Source organism: Schistocerca americana, chromosome 3 (genome assembly GCF_021461395.2).
Source record: "Schistocerca americana isolate TAMUIC-IGC-003095 chromosome 3, iqSchAmer2.1, whole genome shotgun sequence".
NCBI classification, from domain to species: Eukaryota; Metazoa; Arthropoda; class Insecta; order Orthoptera; family Acrididae; genus Schistocerca; species Schistocerca americana.
Genome location: NC_060121.1, coordinates 921,608,374 through 921,632,087, shown reverse-complemented (window position 1 = coordinate 921,632,087; position 23,714 = coordinate 921,608,374). Strand labels below are relative to the sequence as shown.

The 23,714-nt window shown below is 38.2% G+C and overlaps 1 protein-coding gene across 2 annotated transcripts in view; it reads right to left on the bottom strand.

The window, feature by feature from the left end:
* LOC124607074 (oocyte zinc finger protein XlCOF26-like) overlaps positions 1–23,714 on the bottom strand; it is a 299,664-nt gene that overhangs the window by 158,932 nt on the left and 117,018 nt on the right. The gene's annotated exons all lie outside the window — the stretch shown is intronic.

Genomic DNA, 23,714 nt, shown 5'->3' with positions numbered 1-23,714 from the left:
AATAATAAGGTCTTGGGCATGTGCTTTTGGGTGCAATAGTATGTGCTTATGCTATAAAAGAACAATAGTTCAGTCTTTGTACTATGCTCCTTACATCAATCTCCACACTCTGCTTTGATTTTTTGTTGGGAAACAGGGGTGTAGTTGTTATCAAAATAAACTATACACTGTGCAGTTTAACATACACTAGCATTAATATCTGCTGCAATGTTTGAGTAATCTTTAATGACAGAAGGGACATAAATGGATTTTCTCAGAGTTAAAGGCTTCTGCTTTTGAGAACTTCTTCCATGTAACAACAGAACTTCACATTTGGTCTTTTGGGAAATCACGGTGACTGAGGTACAGCTTCAGACTGTCATGTTTTTCCTATCATTTGTTTTACATTAATTTGTGACTACTGAATTGTGGTGACTACTGAAGTAACTGATAACTGCTTTACATCTATCTTTGGGTTTAGATTGAGAAGAAGGCTGGAAGCAACAGTAATGGAACAGTCAAAATTAATAGTTTGCTTTGGTATTTTGCCTGTCTTCTTCAGGTGCTGTGAGTTTTGGTTTTATATGTACTCACTGGCTGGACTCCATCCAGATTGTGAACTATTGTTGGTCTCATGCCACTATGTATAGTAGAGATCAATTCCCAATAACCAGTACATCCTTTGATGCTCTTCTCTTTTTCAGAGCTTGCACTGATATTCTGTGAAATGCAAAATATCTCAGTGTTTTTCAACGCTGTTGGATGTCATGGGTGGTGAGATTTTAATAAACTGCGGCACCCAACCGTTACTTAAATTGAAACTTCTGTTCTTGTTTATTAGGTTTTCTTGTATATTTATTTCAATAAGACTCCTTAATTACGCTGTCCCAGAAAGTTTGTGTTTGCACTACACTGATCATTACATCCAGCAAGGTTGAAAAATAAGAGAGAGAATTTGCATTTCATGGAATATCAGTGCAAGCTCTGAAAAACAACAGAACATCAAACGGGGCAGCGTTCATCAGGAATTGAACTCAGTTACAAATAGTGGTGTGAGGCCAACAACAGTTTTCAGTATGGTTCGAGTCCAGGCAGTGAGTACACATAACAGTAAAATATGTAGCATCTAAAGAAGACAGCTGGGTTAGTTATTGAAATATTGTGCAGCAACACATAAAACTTTTTATTTTGTCAGGTAACTTGTTAGTGACTATTCCAAGTTCAAGTAGAACTGAATACAAAATATAGCAAGCAACCATTACCCAAAACTACATGGGTAATGAAAAATCATGCATAAACAAAAATATGCTTGTTTTCACCGGAAAGTGCTATGTATATACTGTATTTACAAAAGACGCTACATGTCACATTTTAATGTATGCTGCATTATGTATCCGTTAATTAGCTCAACCAATGGTTTTGAAAGTACAACCATTAGCTTCTATAGGTGTGAACACATTCACATATTTAGGCTGTAAACTACCATTCCTGGAAGAAGCAGACCTAGTTGAAAAAGTCATCAGATACACAGAAACAAAGGGAGTCATTAATAATGCAATGAAAACTTCCCTAGTCCAGACGCAAATCAGAAGATGCCTTTATAAGACCCTCAAAAAACTGTGCTGTGCTATGACTGTGAAGCATGGACAACAAAGACTAATGGCCTGAGAAATGAAATATTTGAGACAAACAGATGCTAACGCCAAATAGGATCACGAAAAGAATGAAGTTGTGATGAAGTAACATAAAATGGAACCCATCACAAATTAAATATGTAACTATTAAAACAACTGGAGGTGACATCTGCAACAAATAAAATCAAACAGGATCCAAAAATCCATGGAACACTACCACTCCAGTGGTGCAAGCGTTCTAAGTCAACCAATGAAAAAAATGCATATAATAGGGAGCTTTTTGTGTATATGAAACCGAGATTTCTGTGTTGTTCACGAAATAACATTTAATCACAATATAATGACACAGTTACTGCAGGTCAATTAAAAAAATTTTACTGTTAAGTTAAACAGCAATGAAAACATTCGTACTAGATACACAGTCTCCATTATTTTATAATTAATGATTGATGGAGGTAGTGTAAAGTCATTACAGGATAATATGCATAATGTTATGATATTCATAACTCTGTTATCACAAATTGGAACTTATACTTTGAGGTACTCATAATACAGTCTCCGGGCTACAGGTATACAAAAAAATCTGTTTGTATTTCAATACATATTAAGGTTTATAACTTTATTTGTCAAACATTTTACAAAGGACCTCAAACATTTTTATGCATGTTGGCAGAGTACAATACAAGCTCTGTTTATAGCTCAATGAATATCAAAATGATACTCCGTCCTTGACAAACCCCCACGCACTATAGAGTCAGACTCGGAGACCGAGGGGGCCAGGCAATGGGACCCCCTCCCTTCTGATCCAACGCTCAGAAAACTTCTAATGAAAAATGTGGTAACAACTCCCCCCCCGTACCCATGATAGTAGTGGGAGGGGCGGGGGGGGGGGGGGGGGGGGGGGAAGCACCATCCTGCTGGAAAATTATGTTGGGAGGCATCTGTGGAACTGCATAGTTTGCCAACATTGAGTGGTATCCTGGGGTATATGAGAAATCCTCACAAGAATGTGCTTCAAACTGTAAACTACTTTACTTCTGTCTGAACAACAAATTCACAGCTATGTGACAGATTTTTATGTGCACATTACATTCTGTCACACTCACAGTCATAGTAAGGGAAATGGGAGCCCGAGAACTCATGGACAAAAACAAAGATTCTTGAAGAAAAACAAGTGATTAGAGGTAGCAACAAACATTACAAGAAGTCAGTGGACTTCACCTTTCCTTATGTGACTCCACAACTATTTCCAAAGAAAAATCTAAGAAAAATTTATAACAAAATGACTCATTACATTTCTTTCCATTAACAAATGATTCACCTTCCCCCCAGATTCTTTCAGAATTCCCTGACTTAACAATGAATTCTATTTCCCTTAGACTTCCTGATTTTCCAGACGATCTTTGGGTTGCATAGTAATTTACCTAGGGCGTCACTAATGTTTCTTACACATGTAAAGAACACTAGTTGCCCATGGCATGTTTCCTGTCGTCATTTCAAGTTCTGACACTAGGGCACCAATTTGCCATGGTTCACTAGCCACAAGAATTTTCTTTAACAAGCCAAATTCCTTTCACAGAGTATCTTTGTCTCTGAGCTGTTATGGTCAAAATGTTTTCTTTCGCAGCAGGTCATACATGGGATGACCATTTATCTGCTTTCCAGTATTTGTTGTCTTCCTGTAGGCTATAGAAACATATCAAGGAAACATAGTCCCACATTTGGTAATATTCAGTGATGAAGTGGATATTACAAAGAATTTTGTTCAAGTACCTATGAATTCTTCATAGTTAGTACTTCTCACACAAGTACCCAATGAAAAATATCATTCACAAAGCGTACAAGATATTCCTTCAAGGGCATTCTCAAAAACTTCTAAGAACAATTCTATGGCTATAGACAAATAATATAAATCTATCTGAACATTATCTACCTTTTCAAGAAAGTTTCCCTCCACTCAAAATAACTCGACTCTAGACAATAATTTGCCAAGTTACACACATCTTCAGAGAGATGTTCTTTAGGCGGTACTAGGTTTCTCCAATAGAAATTGACTAAGTACGGTTCTGTGTTAAATTACCTACAAGCATGGCATCGCCATCATCATCATCAACAACAACATCACCATAATCATGATCATTACCATCATGTATTCTTGCTTAACAGCACGTCTACCACTGGACTCCCCCATTCTTTCAGTTCCCTGTAAGACAAATTTATCAAATTTTATAGTTTCAGCCAATAAAAATGGTTGGTCTGTGTGGATAAACTAAGGTACTTTTGCATTTGTATTAAATTAAAACAGTTTCGTCATGTCCTCTATCTGGAGACAGCACAGACTGTGGATTTAGATTGATTCCTGCAGTCAACAAGGTGCCCGAAAAGGAACTATTTGCTTCCAAAATACATACCACTGTATAACCTCACTGTTACATTCCCAGGATTAACATTTTCTCATTGTTTATAACATTTTTATCACTTCTTATCAAATTTTGTATGATCACAATGTTCATTTGCAACTGTTTTTGTGCTAACATATTCAGAATTTTCCCGTGATTTATGCTTTATGAAACAGCATTTATGGAGAACAAATTTATGTGAATGATGCTGCCATGGTGTTGGCCTTCAAGTATTGTTTGCAAATGTTATGTGGTTAGTTCCAAGTATTTGTAACTAATAATACAGTTTTGTTCATGGTTTATATATGCACTGAACACAGTGACATCTGCTCACTCAGGCTGACTATGTTCGCCGTGCTGACATGGCTGTCACTCTAGGCTGAGGTGAGTTGATTTCAATTGACATAGCTGCTCGTATCAAGCACAATGTCAAAGGTTAATTGTGTGTACCTTGTAGCACTGTTCACAGCATTGCGTAAGTGACTGAAGTGGTATGTTTTTAGTTGTCTTTCAAGTAGAAGTTTAGAGCTTTCTGTGGCAGTTCTTAGATGGAAAATATTACAAAACTAGATAAGAAAACCCTTTTGGTACAAGAGAAAGTAAAAATTCTTGAAAGGATTGTAGTTCATCATGCATTATGCCTTGTATTAGCAGAGATTGTAGGGATACTTTAGTCTATGCTGAATAACACTGTAAGAAACAAAGACTCTGTTTTGAAAAGTGCAAGTGACAGAGGGCCAAAAGATTAAATATGCCAATTACAATAAATATGTGGAGATGGAAGAAATTATGATTCAAATGGCTCTAAGCACTATGGGATTTAACATCTGAGGTCATCAGTCACCTACACATCATCATCATCATCATCAGTAAATTCAATCATTAAATGATGTGTCCTCTTCGAGTCGTGGATTCAGGTAGAGTTTCAGCAGTCTTCTCCAAGTGGGATGGTCTTGGGCAGTTCCCTGCCAGGTGTTACCAGAGATCTTCTTGATGTCTTTGTCCCATCTGTCTGGTGGTCTTCCTCTAGGCCTCCGGTGCTCTCTCGGACTCCACTCCAGTGCTAGCTTCGTCCATCTGTTGTCTTTTCTTCTTGCGACGTGGCCAGCCCACTGCCATTTCAAGGAACCTACTGTCTCTAAGATGTCATTAACCTTCGTCACAGACCGGATGTCATCTGCCCATTTCCTGTCCTTTCTTTTATAGCCCAGCATTGATCTCTCCATGGCTCTCTGTGCTGTCCTAAGTTTCCCTTTTGTAAATGAGTTCAGTGTCCATGTCTCACAGCCAACCGTCATCACAGGAAGAATGCATTGATCAAATACTGCTTTCTTCAAATTTACTGGAATTTTCCCAAATGCTTGCCAGCCAAGCTTGATGAGTCGATAGATTTCTGGCCTTATGTCTCTCTTCATATTTATAATCTGGCCAAGGTAGACATATTCACTGACCTCTTCTAGTAGACTGTCCTTGACTTTCACATCTCCAGCTGGGACCCATTTGTTGGACATTACTTTTGTTTTGGAAAGGTTCATGTTCAAGCCAACCAGCTGACATTCCGATGCAAGATCTGTAACCAAGTTTTGGAGCTCTGCGAAGTCTTTGGCCAGTAAGGCAATATCATCAGCAAATCTCAAGTTGGTAAGCCTTCTTCCATTAACTCTAATTCCCTTACCTTCCCAGCTCAGCTTTGACATAGCCATTTCCAATACAGCAGAGAACAGTTTTGGGGAGATGGGATCGCCTTGCTTGACACCCCTCATGATGCAGAATTCTTTAGTTGATTCACCGATGTTAACATAAGCTGAAGAATTCTCGTAGATTTTCCTGAGCACTTCAGTGTATGCTGCTCCCACTCCTTGCTCACTCAAAGCCTGGAGGACAGCTACATGGCTAACGGAGTCAAATGCCTTTTCAAAGTCAACAAAGGCAATGCAGCCTACCAAAGGTGTCTGTACCCCATGTCAGGGGCGGCCTGGAAATTATATCGCCAATCCCTTCTGAAGCAAGCATGGCGATTATGCTTCTCACCTTCGAGTTATGTTGTGTGACATTAATGTTAAATTTTCCGGAGTAATAGCCCCACAGTCGGATCTCCGGGCGGGAGCAACTTTGATGTCCCAAACACCAAGTGGTGCTGAGAATAAGATACAGACTCTTCAAGTCTGTACATATAACTGTCGCTCTCTAATAGGCAACGACAGACTAGAAGAGATCGAGAAAGAGCTTACAAAAATCAACTGGAGTATTGTTGGTTTAAGCGAAGTACGCCAAAAAGGGGAAGGCTGTCTCTGTTTCCAGTCTGGCAACTTGTTTTACTTTTGTGGCGACCCAGAAGGAAAACTCAATGGAGTTGGGTTCTTATTCAACAAGAATATTGCTGACAGAGTATCTGTCTTGGAAGGAACCTCCAGCAGGACAGCTCGAATGGTCCTGAAGGTGTCAAATAGGTACAAAATACAGACTGTTCAGGTGTACGCTCCCACCTCAAGTCACCTAGACATAGAACTACTTAAACCTAACTAACCTAAGGACAACACACACATCCATGCCCAAGGCAGGATTCGAACCTTCAACCATAACAGCAGCACGGTTCCAGACTGAAGCTCCTAGAACAGCTCAGCCACAGCAACCGTCAAAGAAATTATGAAGAACTGGTTTCAGACAGCATATATTTCCAACAACCCCATAAACGGCTTGATGTTACACAACAAGGTGCTGAACAAGGCCAGTATGCTTGAAATCAAGAACTTCTCCACACCTAACATGTGGGTCAAGAGGTTCAAAAGGCAGTATAATGTATTGTACAAAACTGTATGTTGTGGAGGAAACAGTGTAACATATAAACATAAAAACAGTTAGTCAATACCAAAGTTGTAAATTACAAGAACTTGTAAAGCAGTACAAACTGAGCAACACCTTCAATGGTGATGAAAGTAGTCTTTTTTCAGTGCCCTTCCAAATAAAATGCTTGCCTTCAAAGACAAAAGTTGCCATGGTGGAAGACACCATAAAGTTCCATGGTGGAAACCACCATAAAGTTTGCCTTACATTAACGCTGGGCACAAATATTAAGGGCCCTGATAAAATGGGATGATACGCTCCCATATGGTACTCTCTCCCTCTGGATTGTGGTGACAAGACAGATTTGTAGCATAGCCCAAAGTCTAGGTTGAGTTCTAAGGTGACAATTTGGCTGTGAAAATGTGAAGCCACTCAATGAATGTGAAATAAAGTTTGTGGTGAGAGATTGTTATGTAGCATATCCTGACCTCTATATTCAGATTCAGATATTTAACGCACTCTCTCTCCCAAGAGACGAATACACTGAGCAGATTCAGAAGGATGTAGGTTGCAGCAGTTACTTGGAGATGAATAAGCTTGCACAGGATAGAGTAGCATGGACAGCTGCATCAAGCCAGTCTCCGGACTGAAAACCACGACAACGAAAACGCACTCTGCAATACTTCATGCTTTTTTCATAACACAATTTAGAATGGCAGGATAAGTTCACAATACTATGTTCATTTGTCAATGTCACATTTTCCCAACACTTTTGCAGAACAAATTGCACTGAACATGATGTGTTTTGGAGAGGTCTGTAATGTGGTGAAACATTTAAACTGCGTATTTTTGTAGTACACAAGTATAAATAAAAGACAGGCAAATGTAGAATTAACTTCGTAAATCATTAAACTGACATGGTGGCTGCTCAGTTATCTGCTATCTACCTCTCACCAAAACATGTTATTTTTGGTGTGATTTGTTGCACTAAAATGTTGGGACATGACACATTGGCAGCTAAACACAGCACCAAATTCAGAAAATCTTTATTACCAAATATGAAGGTAAACTGCTTCATTTGTAAAAGACTTGCATTTCTCCAATATCACAACCGGTTTTGGGCTAACATATGACCATTACCACGTATGATGTTACAGAAAAAGGCCAAGAGATAACAATAAGGAAAAACTGTTTCCAAATGCTTGTAAGTATTAGGCAATGGATGCTATTAAGAGCTACATTAGCTAAAATTCTACCTGTGGTTGGACTAGTTGCAGTGAAAAACATAAGAAACATTGCAGAAGAGTGATGACAGGGGAACCAAGAATAGAAACAGCCTGTATATGGGGACAGCCACAATACAGAATGATAGGTTGAAACTTTTACTGCATGTTGCAACCCCCAAAGATAGGGGACTGGGTAGAGCAGAGGTGGCCACCACAAGTACGACCAGTGCATGGAGCAGGGCACATGGAGAAGGGAAGTAAATAGGTAAGCTGCTAAATCAGTGGGGTGTCTTCTGTTGAGAAAGTCATTTTGCAGGCAGCAAGGGAAGGCATCTAATGGTGTTGATGAAGGAAGCTGACGCTACAGCCATCTATTAGGATGATTAGGAAGCATGATGAAAATGACTAGCTTGGCCATTAACATCAGACTGACAATCTTAGATATGAGCTGAAAAAGTAAATGATGCCAAACTCAAATAAAATGTAAATAGGTATCATTAGACAAACTAAAAAATCCAAAGGTAAAAAAATATACTATAAAGTAATGGAATGATGTTGAAGGCACATAAAATGTAGAAGGTATACTAAGGTAGACTAAGGGATTACATAAAATGCATTATAATTAGAAAACCATTTTTTTCACATCTATAAATGAAAGCACTGACGCAGTGCATACTTTGAATGAACAAACATCACGTAAACTGATGACCATAGGGAGAAATATTTATTTTTTGAAACAGCATCTTGCTTCACAATTCTCTATTTCTGGCTTCAGATAATTGTTCCATTATGTTTGGTTGTAGTCTTACTGGATCTCAACTAAATGTTTGTTTACTAAATGACACATTCTTAGTACTTAGGAAAGTTTTTAAGAATGTCCACTGTGTTTTTATTTACAGACTTGAAAAAAAGTGGTTTTCTTACTACAATGTGTTCTGTAATCCATTAGTCTATCTTATTATAATTTATGTAACAACAAAAACAACCAATTTTTGACAAAAAAATTATGTATTTGGACACATACAAAAATCTACTCACCAAGCAGCAGTAGAACACAAACATAAAAGAAGATTATAATTACGCAAGAGGGGTGAAGGGGAAGGAAGATGGGTGAAGGTAAAGGACTGGAGAGGTCTAGAAAAAGAGGTACATTTTGGGAAAAGCACCCGGAACCACAGGTAGGTGCAGACTTACCACATGGGATGAGAAGGCAAGACTGATTATTGGGGATTGCACTGGATGAGATTTGAAAACCTGAGAGCTTAAAGGTGGAAGATAAGGTAATATGCAGGACAGAGATTACTCCTTAAACATAGTGCACAAGTTAATAAGAGTGAAAAGCTAAGTGCATTGTATGTAACAGATATGGGAAGGGGCAGCAAAAATTAGATGGGTAAGAAAATGAAAGATGTAGAAAACTAAAATGGAGTGAAGGAAGGAGTAGTCCAGTCCAGAGACTGGTTTGATGCAGCTCTCCATGCTACTCTATCCTGTGCTCGACGCTTCATCTCTGAGCAACTGCTGCAACCTACATCCTTATGAAGCTGTTTAGTGTATTCACCTCTTGATCTCCCTCTATGATTTTTACCCTCTGAACTATCCTCCAACTTAAACTGGTGATCCCATTATGCCTCAGAACGTGTCGTACTAACCGATCCCTTCTTCTAGTCAAGTTGTGCCACAAATTCCTCTTCACCCTAATACTATTTTCAGTACCTCATCATTATTTACAGGATGTACCCATATAAACTTCAGCATTCTTCTGTAACTCCATGTTTCGAAAGCTCCTAGTCTCTTCTTGTCTAAACTATTTACTGTCCATGTTTCACTTCCATATATGGCTACGATCCACACAAATACTTTCGTAATGGACTTCCTGACACTTAATTCTATCCTCGATGTTAACAAATCTTTCTTCTTTGGAAACACTTTCCTTGCCATAGCCAGTCTACATTTCATATCGTCTCTACTTCGACAATCATCAGTTATCAATTTACCGATTGAATAACATCAGGAACAGCCTACAACCCTGTCTCACACCTTTCTCAACCACTACTTCCCTTTTTCAGAATTTGAAAGAGAGTATTCTAGTCAACAATGTCAAAAGGTTTCTCTAAGTCTACAAATGCCAGAAACGAGGTTTGCCTTTCCTTAATCTATCTTCTAAGATAAGTCGTAGGGTCAGTATTGCCTCATGCGTTCCAAGATCTCTTACAAATCCAAATTGATCTTCCCCAAGGTTGGCTTCTACCAGCTTTTCCATTTGTCTGTGAGAATTTGTGTTAGTATTTTGCAACTGTGACTTATTAAACTGATAGTTCAGTAATTTTACATCTGTCACCACCTGCTTTCTTTGGGATTGGAATTATTATATTCTTCTTGAAGTCTGAGGGTATTTCGGCTCTCTCACAGATCTTGCTCACCAAATGAAAGAGTTTTGTCATGGCTGGCTCACCCAAGGTTATCATTAGTTCTGATGGAATGTTGTCTATTCCCGGGGCATTGTTTCGACTTAGGTCTTTCAGTGCTCTGTCTAACTCTTCATGCAGTATCATGTCTGCTGCTTCATCTTCATCTACAGCCTCTTCCATTTCCATAATATTGTCCTCAAGTACAACGCCCTTGTATAGACCGTCTATATACTCCTTCCACCTTTCTGCTTTGCCTTCTTTGCTTAGGACTGGTTTTCCATCTGAGCTCTTGATGTTCATACAGTTGGTTCTATTTTCTCCAAAGGTCTCTCTAATTTTCCTGTAGGCAGCTTCTATCTTACCTCTAGTGATATATGCTTCTACATCCTTACATTTATCCTCTGGCCATCCTTGCTTAGCCATTTTGCACTTTCTGTCAATCTTGTTTTTGAGACATTTGTATTCCTTTTCACTTGCTTCATCTACTGCATTTTTATATTTTCTCCATTCATCAGTTAAATTCAGTATCTCTTCTGTTACCCGAGGATTTCTACTATCCCTCGTCTTTTTACCTACTTGATCCTCTGCTGCCTTCACTATTTCATCTGTCAAAGCTACCCAGTCTTCTTCTATTGTATTTCTTTCCCATGTTCTTGTCAATCGTTCCCTAATGCTATCTCTGAAAATATCTACAATCTATGGTTTTTTCCATCTTATTAAATTTCTACCTGTTTTGCACTTTCTTCAGTTTTAATCAAAAGTTCATAACCAATAAATTGTGGTCATAGTCCACATCTGCCCCTGGAAAAATTGTTGTAACTGTGAAGAAATGCTGAGATGGAAGAAATTAACGTAAATTCAGGAAAGGTGGGTGGTGAGATCAAGAATTGGTGTAACAATGTTCCCATCTGTGGAGTTCTGAGAAAACTGGTGTCTTAATGAAGAACCCAGATGGTGCGTGTGGTGAAACAGGCACCATAGTCATGATTGTCATGTTGCAGAGTATGCTCTGCAACAGGATATTGCTTGTTGTCAATATACACCCTCTGTCTATGCCCATTCATCCTAACTGATAATTTGGGAGTAGTCATGCTGGTGTAAAAGGCCAAACAGTGTTTACATAACAGCTTGTATATAACATGTCGTTTCAGAGGTGGCTCTCCCTTTTACAGTATACGTCTTGTGAGTTAGGGTCCTTGGTTCTCACCACCAACCTGGCCTTAATACACGTTACTTTCTTCTGTCTCAGCATTTCTTCACAGTAACTATTACTTTCTCCACTCCTTTTAGTTTTCCTTATCTTTCATTTTCGCTGCTCCCCTCCCACCTCTGTTACATACAATGCACTTAGCTTTTCACTCTTATTAACTTGTGCATGATGTTTGAGCAGTAATCTCTATATTGCATATTACCCTGCATTCCACCTTTAAGCTCTCAGGTTTTCAAATCTCATCCAGTGCAGTCCCCAACAACTAGTTCTTCCTTCTCATCCTGTCTGGTAAGCCTCCCCTGACCTGTGGTTCTTGGTGACTTTCCAAAAATCTGCCCTTTTTCCTAGATCTCTCATGTCCTTTTCCTCCACCCATCTTCCCACCCCTTCAACCCTTCTGTGTGAAGAAGGAGCCACTGGCTCTGAAAGCTTGCCTAATTATAATGTTATTTTATGTGTGTGTTCTGCCACTGCTTGGTGAGTAGATTTTTTATCTATCCAATTACATAACAACTTCTACATTTTATGTGTCTTCAACATCATTCACGTTACTTTAAAGTATACTTTTTCAACTTTGTATTTTTTTTACATGGTCATTTCATTATTTGTTTGGTCATAACTTTTTACATTTTATGTGCCTTGGTGTTAGTTACATCATTTTGTGACAATATAATGAAAAGGATAGATTGCTACTTGCCATCTAGCAGAGCTGTTGTGTAGCAGATAGGCACAACAAAAAGACTCCAACAAGTAAGCTTTTAGCTAAAAAGGCCTTCATCTGAGTCAGACAACACACACCCACACACACAACACACACACACACACACACACACTCACACACACACACACACGCAAACACAAATCACATACATATGACGACAGTCAAGCCTTGGCAGCCAGAGACTGTGATCATGTGCATATGAGTTGTTGAGTTGTGTCAGCATGAGTGAAGTGTCTAATCAGATAAGGCCTTTATGGCCTAAAGCTTACTTGTTTGAAACTCTTTTTGTTGTGCCAATCTGTGATTCAACATTTCCATTATACGGTGAGTTGCAACCTATCCCTTTTTAAAAACTGTCATTATTCCATTGTTTGATTTTACATCATTTAATTGTATAGTTTCTCAGCTTATACCTAAGATTGTCAGTTTGATGTGAACGGCCAGTGTAGTCACTTTCGCGACACTTTCTAGGCACCCTAATAGATGATTATAGCACCACCCCACCTATTTAGTAGCTTACCTATTTGTTTTCCTTCTCCATGTGTGGTAATCCATGCCCTGCTGTTCTTGTGGTGGTAACCTCTGCTGTAGCACCCAGTGTCGCAACACGTGATGTAAGTTACAACCTGTTATTCTGTGTTATGCTTGTCGCCTTGTATAGACCGTTTCTGCTCTTGGTTTCCCAGTCACCGCTGTTCTGCAACATTTCTTATACTTTTCACTGCAACTAGTCCAAGCTGCAAGTATAATTTAACTAACAGCCCTTCATATTACCCATTGCCTTCAGCTTCCAAGCATTTGTAAACTATTTTTCCATAGCATTAACTCTTGCTCATTTTCAGTTACATTACACCTAATGATGAGCATTTGCTAATCAGAACTGGTTGTGATATTTGAAAAATGAAAGCCTTTTACAACTGAAGCAGTTTGTCTCCATATTTATTATGGCCCATTCAACAGAAATCTTTATTAGATAATAAACAAAACTCTAACAGGTATTATGATGCATATTATGTATATACATCCTATATAAACTATGAAAATGCAAGTGTGTGTGTGTGTGTGTGTGTGTGTGTGTGTGTGTGTGTGTGTGTGTGTGTGTAATTTTAAAAATTCCCTTAATAAGTGTAAAAGCCAGGTTTCACTGCATGTAAATTTGACACCAATAAAAACAGATGAATGGAAAAATGAAATGAGACAGATTAAAAATATTTATTTTTGCTCCTGATGTCCTCTATAACGGCTCTTTTGGCAATCATAGTTCCTTCTAAGCCACTCTTAATTGTACTGCCTGTTCTCACTGAATGTGTCAGCTTATTTCTTTATTTCTTTTTCTAGTGATGATCATCAGGAGTGATCATAACCTTCTGGTTCTGACTTACTCAGTAAAGAGCTTAATAATGTTGAACATAAGCAAAAAGATCTTGTGTTCAACATTATTTTGGTAGTTGAAATCTTACACTCTTTGCTGAATCTTGTATTATTACATCCTCTCTTCTTCGTTGCAGTAACTCATTTCCCTGAAACTACTGATCTATCATACAAGGGCCTTAATAAGGTATACACACAAGCACAATTATCCCAATGCTTCTCTTAAATGATGTGCATTTCTTTTAATTCTACAGCAGCATGATAATGTACTGTGGAACACATCTTGAAATCTGATACAAACAATTCAGTGTTTGAGTCACAGCTCGTTTTGTTTGATTATGATCTAAATATGACAGTCTCTGGTACGGAGTGTGGTAATGAACAAACATGAGTTCTAAATTTTACTGTCATTCCTTAGATGTTCAACTGTCATCCTTCATATATTAAAACCAATAATGTCTTAAACTCACAATGAAAATCAGTCCTAAAATATTTTTTCAAGTTTCCATTGCATCCTCCTGATCTTTTGTGTGGTCATTTAAACACAAGCCAGGATATCAAATCCACAATGTGAAGACAAATTAGAAAACACTTTACTTACTTCTTTGTGGTATATGAAAAAAATGCAGAAGACAACAGAAAACAAATTTTGAAATGGCAATTTACTAATAATTATTATGAAACTGATGAGTTGGGGCTGCATATATTGACAGTTATTTAAAGGAACCTCTATTTAATTTTCATTGTAGTAAATGAAATGAAGGTGGGGGGTGATGTGTAGCTGGGCAAGTGTGTGGTTGATGAACTAAGGAAATACTTTACTGGATTCAAATAAAGATGAAAAGATGAGCTAATAGAAGATGGATAAATGTCTTTAGACAGATGCAGGAGCAATTTCAATACACATAAATGAAGAAATAATAGACTGAGAAGTCTAAGGGTGGCCTTTACCTATATCAAATGGTTGACAATGACAATGATCCTTGGAACACTGAAGAAGAGGCATGGAACTACAAGAGAAACAATTCATTAACTAGTTACATATTAATCCATATGTCTCAATAGAATGTTCTAAAAACACTCCAACTATTGTTCATTATGTTATCTAAGAGACTAGAACAACTTCTTTTTCTTCAGATGTTGTGGGTTAAAACTGCAAACTCTCAACAATCAATCACAGCCACTGCCTTCCTATCATTTCACTTCCACAATTATTCATGACAACAGAAAACAACAATACATTACACATGTACTCATCATAGTTATTTACACTATAAACATTTATTCTTGACACACACACCACACTGAAGAAAAGTGAGGGACCTAACCTCAGTATTTGGAGTTATCCATTTGCCTAGAGGCAGCTGTCCTCCCAGTACAACACTCATGTGTCGAATAGGATAGGGAAGCAAAAGTAAGAGCACACTGCATCGTGTAAATGTACATTATTGCCTGTTCTCCTGAACATATCATGGCATGAGGCATCAAAGGTTAATGGTCATAATTTAGCAGGCATTTCGAAGTGTATTAAAGCAAGATTACAGGCTTATGCTGGGAAACAAAGGTTTCACCACTGCAAATTGCAATTCACAGTAAACTCCTTCTATATTTTAGGTTCTCTAAAAGTTACTATCTTTTATGACGTGTTCCTTGATCTTGTGCCACAGACAGAGGGATCCAGTTAAATAAAAATACTTACATAAAAGATAAATATGAATTGTGTATAGTGCTAATAGGAACCACTACTTTAGAGGGTGTCACAGCAGAACAAAGACATATCTCTCTATCAACATACCACAACACTACACCCCAATGAAAATTGGACGTATCTCTTCACTTATTGATACTTTAGAACCACAATATTGACTGGACACTAAACCATGACCTTGCTTCCTTCCTCACAGCACTATCCATTTACTGAAGACATATGGCTTACAGTGACTTGGTAAATGAGGCATTATCACTACCAGCTAGTACCAATGACTTGTGGGCTTTGTCAAACAACCATTAAGGCAAAACTTCAGAAACGTGTCAAGTAACTGGTTCACAGTAACGGTTTACAGCAGCTTTTATTTCAGTTCATAGCTACTTCAGAAAAGATGGAATACCATACCATGGGCGGGCGTGTTTGCTTATTCCCTCCCCGCACCGCGCGAGTGCCCCCCCCCCCCCCCCTCCCCCACACACACACACACCAGATACAGACAGCTGAGATGAGGAAGTAGACACTGAAGGGAAGAATGGCTGAGGCCTGGGAAGGAGAGGCTGCCAGGACTGTGTGTGTGTGTGTGTGTGTGTGTGTGTGTGTGTGTGCACGCACGCAGGCAAGGGAGGGAGGCATGAATGGCTGTGTCTTCATGTACACATGTTGACAGCACAAAAATTGGAGAGTAGAAATTGCAGCCTGAGTTAAAGTCTGATAAAGTACTGACATGAATGAAATGCAACATGCAATAATTTTCTGTTAACCTTGGGAACACACATGAGGAAATATTACTTACAAAATCACAGGAAACTGATCTTGCCACTATTCCAGATCTGTTACAAGAAGGGACAAAAAGCTTTTCTGCATATAGAATATGCTAGTATTACCTATATCTATAGTGCACATTAACTGAATATATATAAGTTCATTAATGGTCACTGCAGCTGAATAAACAATGTGCAGACTTTGTATTTAAAGTGCTTCATTTTTGAATCCATATGAATTTTTTTCCTTCTGCTATAAGAGACACATTATTTTGGTTCAACAATCTGTTGTCTACAAAATAATCCATTGTATCGCACAAAATACATTTTGATGATGTGCAGCTACTTTCCCACAGAAGACTAGACAGACTTTTGACTATTTATCAATGACAGTCACCTCTGTTGGAGAATGACCTCCCTGAAGCCAGAAAATTAAGTTTATTACTCTATTTGGCATTGTATATGAGAATTGATACTACACAGTAATAGACTGACAGTCTGTTGTGGTGAGTCAGATCTGCAAGTGCATGATTCATTCTATAATAGTCAATGACAGTATACAAGGAAGATCAGATATCTGCACCACATTGCATTCCATCAAGTCATCTTATTAATGCACATGCTTCTTTGTTAAAATTGTTAAAAAGCTATTTGTGGAAATGTCTTCGCTCTTGTGGAGGAAGGGAATTCGATGGTGTTAGAGGCTGGGCTGTGGAATGGCATTTCTGAGTGCCCTGCATAACGATACATAAGATGTTACTGAAGAAGACGATACTGAAGAATCCAGAAGATTTGTTGGACCTAGACTTTGGTATGTAACATCTGTCCAGGATAATTAGCTTGTCAACACATCATGGAAATCTTTTTTTAAATGCTGTGCAGTTCAAACATAGTATTGAATTTTCCAGGTTGGTGCATACAGTTCAGCACTGGTTTCAGGAGGCTGGTCTATTTTAGAAAATATGTGACCATCAAGGAGAGACTGTGATGATCATCACCCCTAATGATTAGCATCTGCCAAGGACAATATCCGTTATGATTGGCAGAATGCAATATTTTCTGACTAATTATACTGTCTTGAACAAATGATGGTGCATAAAAGTATACAGGCCACAATGTGCTTGTTTTGACCCCAAATACATCCATGGGGTATCCCACAGTGGCCCTGGGTCTCTGGCAGTTTGGGCCTGGATGTTACCATGGACTTGGAATACTTTTCAGAATAGATGGTCGACTTGATACTGCCTAATATACTCATACTATGAGTAATATTATGGTCCCATCAGTGCAACGACAATATCATGAGGGAGTAATGTTTCCAGCAGCACCAGTCTCCTATACATACAGATCAGTGATGGTGCAGGAGTGGTTTGCAGAACAGAGTGAGATTTCCTGACAGGCTTCCTTCTGCACCGACCTAAACGCTATTGAAAACCCCCGAATACGAGCAGAGACGAAACAGACCATGTGAGAAAACTGACCTGACCCTGCACCAAGAACCTATAATGAACTTTGGAAAGTCATCATAGGCACCTGGGAGGAGGTGGAAGAAAATGAGAGATTTATTGCCAACCTCATAAACTCCCTTGCAGATTATAGATGGTTACTAATGTTGAAGGCCATCAGATTAGCTATTACATAATAAAGAAGCTACATGCTGTGCCCTTTTGAGGGCTGAAACTACCTTAATAAGAACAGTGAACTGTTTGTTCTATTAATGTAATGATTTCTACTGATTAAACAAATTAAAGGAGTAACAAAAAAATTTGCACTAAGCCAGATATGAACCACAACATGTCACCAGGCAGTTGCCTCCTAGACCATTGACTGTGCCGTTGAGCTACGAATGCATTACGCAACAGCTGCCGACATTTAGATACGTCTTAGAGCTTTTGACTCCACATCATGAAATGAAGTGCCCTTACTAGATCTACAATGCTGTGAATGACATGGCACGGTTTTCGTGCATGATCTTAGAGGTTGTGTCCTCATGCTAGTGTCAAAAAAAGGTGTTAACCCTTCTACTGCACCCATGACCACAAGTGTTCTTTACTTTTATGATCAGATCTAAATACCTGATAATGTGACTGTCTTCTGTGTAACATGGCGCGTAATTTATATTTCAGCAACAACCATTTCTTGTGCTGTCAAGTGTACATACATATTTGTTTTTTTGTTAGTTAGCTTTGAGAACAGACGAAGACTAAAAGCTTAGTCTTTTTTACATGTCTCTCAACCACTCGATGTCTAAACAGTACAGTGAACTGTCACTTTTACTCCTTCCTTTTCTTGCATTCTACCCAGGGCTTACAACTTTGCATTTGACAATACAAGAATATTTTGCTTTGATTTTAGGAATTTATGACAATCCCGCATTGTTATTCTAACTGCCAAAAACAAATGAAACAAGCATTATAAAACTGAGCATAAAATGAAAAAAAATCTCTCATTTTTTGACAGTCTTTTTGTTGTGGCTATGTGCGACTCAGCATCTCCGCTATATGATGAGTAGCTACTATCTTTTTCATAATATTGTTACATTTGATCCTGGATTTTCCATAGTTTTATTATTATTACTTTTTTCTAATAGAAAAGCAAAATGAATACTCGGCAACGCTAGTTTCATCATCGATTAGTACAACATATGTCAATAACAATTTCTTTAGAGAAAAATTTACTACCTTTGGGCAAATCCCAAAATGTCACAGCAATTACCCACGCCTTTAAGAAGCCATTTGGTTGTTTAAATCACTTCCCACTGCTCTGTAAATTAGGCAGATATGAAATGCTTTGAAACTGTTCAATCTGTTTTTAACAGTGGGAAAGTTGTAACACCAGGTACAGAGGTACAGGGAATTATTTCTCGGACCAGACAATTATTTCACAGGCCAGAAAGTTCCACTTTAGATCTAATCCTGTTTCATATCATGTACATGATTCACTCCTAAATATAACTTCCCATTCAATTTTATTGGCAGATGTCACATCTGCACTCACTGAAAATGAAACCACAGAACAAATTCCACAAAAATTCACCAATACTCTAAACAACTTGCAGCACTGGTTTAATTTCAATAAATTAAAATTAAATTTGAAAAAGACACAACAAAGTTTAAAACCACACAGCCAAAATCAAATAATTTTTAAATTACACATATAAATCAGGATCTTTGGGAGGAAAATTCATGAAATCCCAGGGAATACTTGCAAAAAAAAAAAAAAAAAAAAAAAAAAAAAAAAAAAAAAAAAAAAAAAAAAAAAATAAAATAATTTATCGTAGTCTTCACACATAACCTAATTTGCTAATAAGTAAACAGTCTGCGTTGGCCACAATTAAAGTTGTTTAACACTTTTACGTTGGGTATGCTGCAAGATATAGACTTACTGTTCAGTAGAAGCCAAGTAGTTTAAACAGAATATTCATACTACAAAAAACTGTTACCTGAAATATGTGTAACATGAAGTCAAAGCACTCATGCCAGCCACTAGTTAGGGATCTAAATACTTAAACTATCTCCTGCATTTACATGTATGAACTATATAATTTCATATATAACGGTCCAGAATTATTTATAGGAAACCACTTTTAACATGGTTATGAGACTAGAAACAAAGAAAAATTCATGTTCAAATATAGATGGAAAGTTCTGGCAGAATGTAAATAATTTAGGAGTAAAGAAGACCACTCAACAAATATCAGAAGCAGAGTCATCGACAGGCACACACAAAAGGGAAAGAAAACTTGCTGGCTATTGGGATAAATACTTTGTTGAGGTAGGGTGCGTACGCATAGGGGATGTGCACGCATGTGCCCACGCACGCACGCACTCATGTACCCATGCACACACATACGCATGCACGCACACACACACGTGCGCGCACACACACACACACACACACACACACACTTCACACACACTTACACAAGCACACACATCTGTGCCCTTGCGTTATGCTGGCTAGACACACAATCAGAGTGTGTCCTGATTGTGTGTTCAGTCAGTACTATGTGAGAGGAATGTTTCTGTGTGAGTGTGCGTGTGTGCATGCGCTCGCGTGTATTCTTTTGTATTCTAGCTCGACGAAAGGTTCTAGCTCGCCAAAGGATTTATTCTGGAAGTTGACAACTTTTCTCTCTCTTTTTTGTGTTGCTGTTGATGACTCAAAGCTTCTGCTATTCGGTGAGTGGTCTCCTTCACCCTGAATTATTATCAAAATTTCATGTTTTCTTCTCACGGATTAAAACTCCATAATAAGAGCCCATGAAAATTTCTAACAGATTAAAATGGTATAACTTCAACAACATGAAACTAGATTCCTTGAAAAGAATTTACATGCCGTCCTTGTACAAAAATGATCCCCTTCAGTTACAGAATTTTTAAATGACGACAGATCTATTTTCAGAGATTGATTAGATAAACTTCTACTGTTGGCTTCAAATTAAGATTAATTGCAGTTTTTAACACTACATATGTTTCTCAATTATATCATTTATGTTTGCAGCCTGCTGTGAATCAAACCAAATATTTGTGTATATACACAATGACATAATAAAACTCTTGGTTATGTGTCAGTATTGTATCATTACAACTTATACAGATGTCTTAGTAATTCTTATGGACCATAGTGAACACAAACTTGACTACAACCTTCTTAGAGAATAACTATATTGGAATCTACCTGAAGAGATTCAGACTGGACACGGAAAACCTTAATCAGGTTGATTGTACGAGGATTCAAAACCCAATTCCTGTAATTATGTGTCCAGCATTTTAACCATTCAGTACAGCTCAAGGGTGGGTAGTGGGTCAGTACTTAAGGAATTGTTTTCATGGGTTGGAGAGCACTGTCTACATCTCTATTATGTACCGAAATAGTGCACCAAATTTCAGGAGTATGGTAGTAGGCAGTGGATGGGTGGAGAGTTGTAAGTCAGCCTTAAGGTTTGTATATATAATGTATAAATATTTTGTGGATGAATTAAAGTCTTTCACCACTGTAAAAACCACGCCACTGCCATCCACCAGTGATAGGAATTAGGCTACCTCGGCTACCTGCTTGCAAAGCCAGGCCAAGGCAAGCTACTGTTACCGAGAGGCCAGTGGGAGCTACAGCTACCAGGAGGCTGGCACATGTTACTGCTAACAGGAGGCCAGCATGTGCCACTGCTACTGGAAGGCCAGTACAATCAGTTGCTACCAGGAGGGATGGTGCACACTACCACCGACTTCCTAATGACCTGTAAAGCTGAATGTATCTGATATTATGCTGATATGAACACATTTTTTGGTATAGAGATAATGTTTGAGGAAGCAACTGGCTGCAGCTTGCGCTAAACTGGCACTACAGTCAGGTGGAATGGGCAGCACAGTAGCTCGCAGCTCGATCATTACTCTAAATACCAATTAAATATGATACAGGTAACATTCGTGCCTCCTGAGAACTTCCCTGGCGTGTGCTTTTTAACAGTTTAAGTTGTATGAAAGGGACAACATTTCACTTACTTAACATTTTTATCTGAATTTTACTCATAATTCTACATAGTGGTCTGTAAACAAAGTTACCACTATGCCAGACAAATCGTCCAGCTGTAGATACTTAGTGCTGCCCGTTGGGAGTCAGAGCAAGTTGATAGTTCCTCTACAGATGACTTCAGAAGTTTTACTGTCTCGCGTAGTTTTTAGTGGCTCCAAATATGAGATGAATGGCGCAAAACTAGTAATCACTTTTTTTTAAAGGTGTGTGATATGGGATGGTGAAAAATTTTTCTGGATGAATAAATCCTGAAATGTCTCCTCCCCCTCACCCAAGGAAAACTTGCAAATTATGTTTCTGAATGGTTTTAAAGTAGGAGGGATTTATGAAGTGAGTTGAAGTTATTTTGAAAAAGTTTAATAATTAAGGCTACACGAAGCAGTAAAGAAGCTAAACTTGCAAAATATGTGAGTGTAATTTCTGCAATGCAACAGTCTGACACCTGAATGATACAGAATACCAGGAGTTACACCCAATACAGTTTACAAGTATTATGACAATGCATCAACTCATTTCAGTTGGCTTCTTTTAATTCACAGTAACATCAGCCTTCAAGTTAACACGATTTTTATGAATGCAATAATTCGTGTGACCAATTTAGAGCATCTCTGTAATGAATTATGAGGAGTCATATTGTGGTAATTACATGTGACAGTTTAACAATATGTGCCATATTGGTACTTGTACTCAGATATCTGGTATTTTCATGCACTTTATGTGAGTATACCATGTCGTCTCACTCAAAGGTTGAACTTGCCACCTGCTTCTCCCTATTTCCTTCAAACATCAATGAACTCTCTCAGAAACCAAGAACCACTTAGAGAAAGGATACAGCGGAGTGTTCAGTGTTGCTAATGAGGCTGACATCTTCTGCTCCCTTTGGAATATACATTCTGATGAGCATGTATGAGAACTACCGGCTAATCAAGTATCACTGCAGCCTCACTACTGCATAACAGCCTGTGTGGAATTAAGATATTCTGTAAAGTGTGCGGGAAAGGCTCAATTGATGGATATTGCTTGTGAAGGGCATGTATCTAGTTTCAAATCTTGCTTCAGTGTACAGTATAAACTCTAAAGACATCATGGGTCTGCTGAGGCAGTATATTATTTGAAAAAGATGCTTTTTTCATCATTACAGGCCAATTACAACTAATGGTCATTAACAAGAGTAAATGTACATATGATCATATGATTGTCCAAAAAGCATAAAATTTAACAGAAATGACAAAACATGTTGAACCAGGTATTAGTAGATCATACTCAGATGCAATCTGCTAATAACACCCCCCCCTCCCCCCCCCCCCCCCCCCCCACACACACACACAAGACTAACAGACTAACACCCCTTTTATTTCATGAATGGTTACACATACTGAAACACAGTTTTCGGCAGATGTTAGAGCATTCAGGGACACATATGTTTTTGTCTGGTTTATTTTTTTAATGCTGGTATGAACTGAGATGTGAAAATAAGCATTTTTGTTTTTAATGGAACTGCATACTTTTTATAACTGCATTCGATAGCTCCTGAGAGTGCAATTACAGTGATATGGCATTTGTTAATGTTGATGTTGAAACCTGTCACAAGAAAATCGAAAAATCCTTGAATGTGAGAGTATGGTGGCTGGAAACAGCATTTGCAGTGCAAACACTGTCAAGTAGGTATCTTGGACCAGACTGCGTAATTGTATACCATAAGGTAAGCCTGTGCTATAAGAATAAAGCTTTACTTCCCCTTGAACCAACTTACAACCTAGATCCAGGTTCACCTGCGAATGTTGTATTTGGAAATATAACATAGGCTGGAATCTAGCATATCACAAAGAGCTTAGGAAAACTATTTCACATTTGTGTATCCCAGATTTACATGGCCTCAGACAGAGAAATCAATTGTTCATTCTTCAAAAATAAAGTGGTCTTATACGTTGCAAAAAGCAACTACTGTATTAAATATCCAACAGTTAGAAGCAAG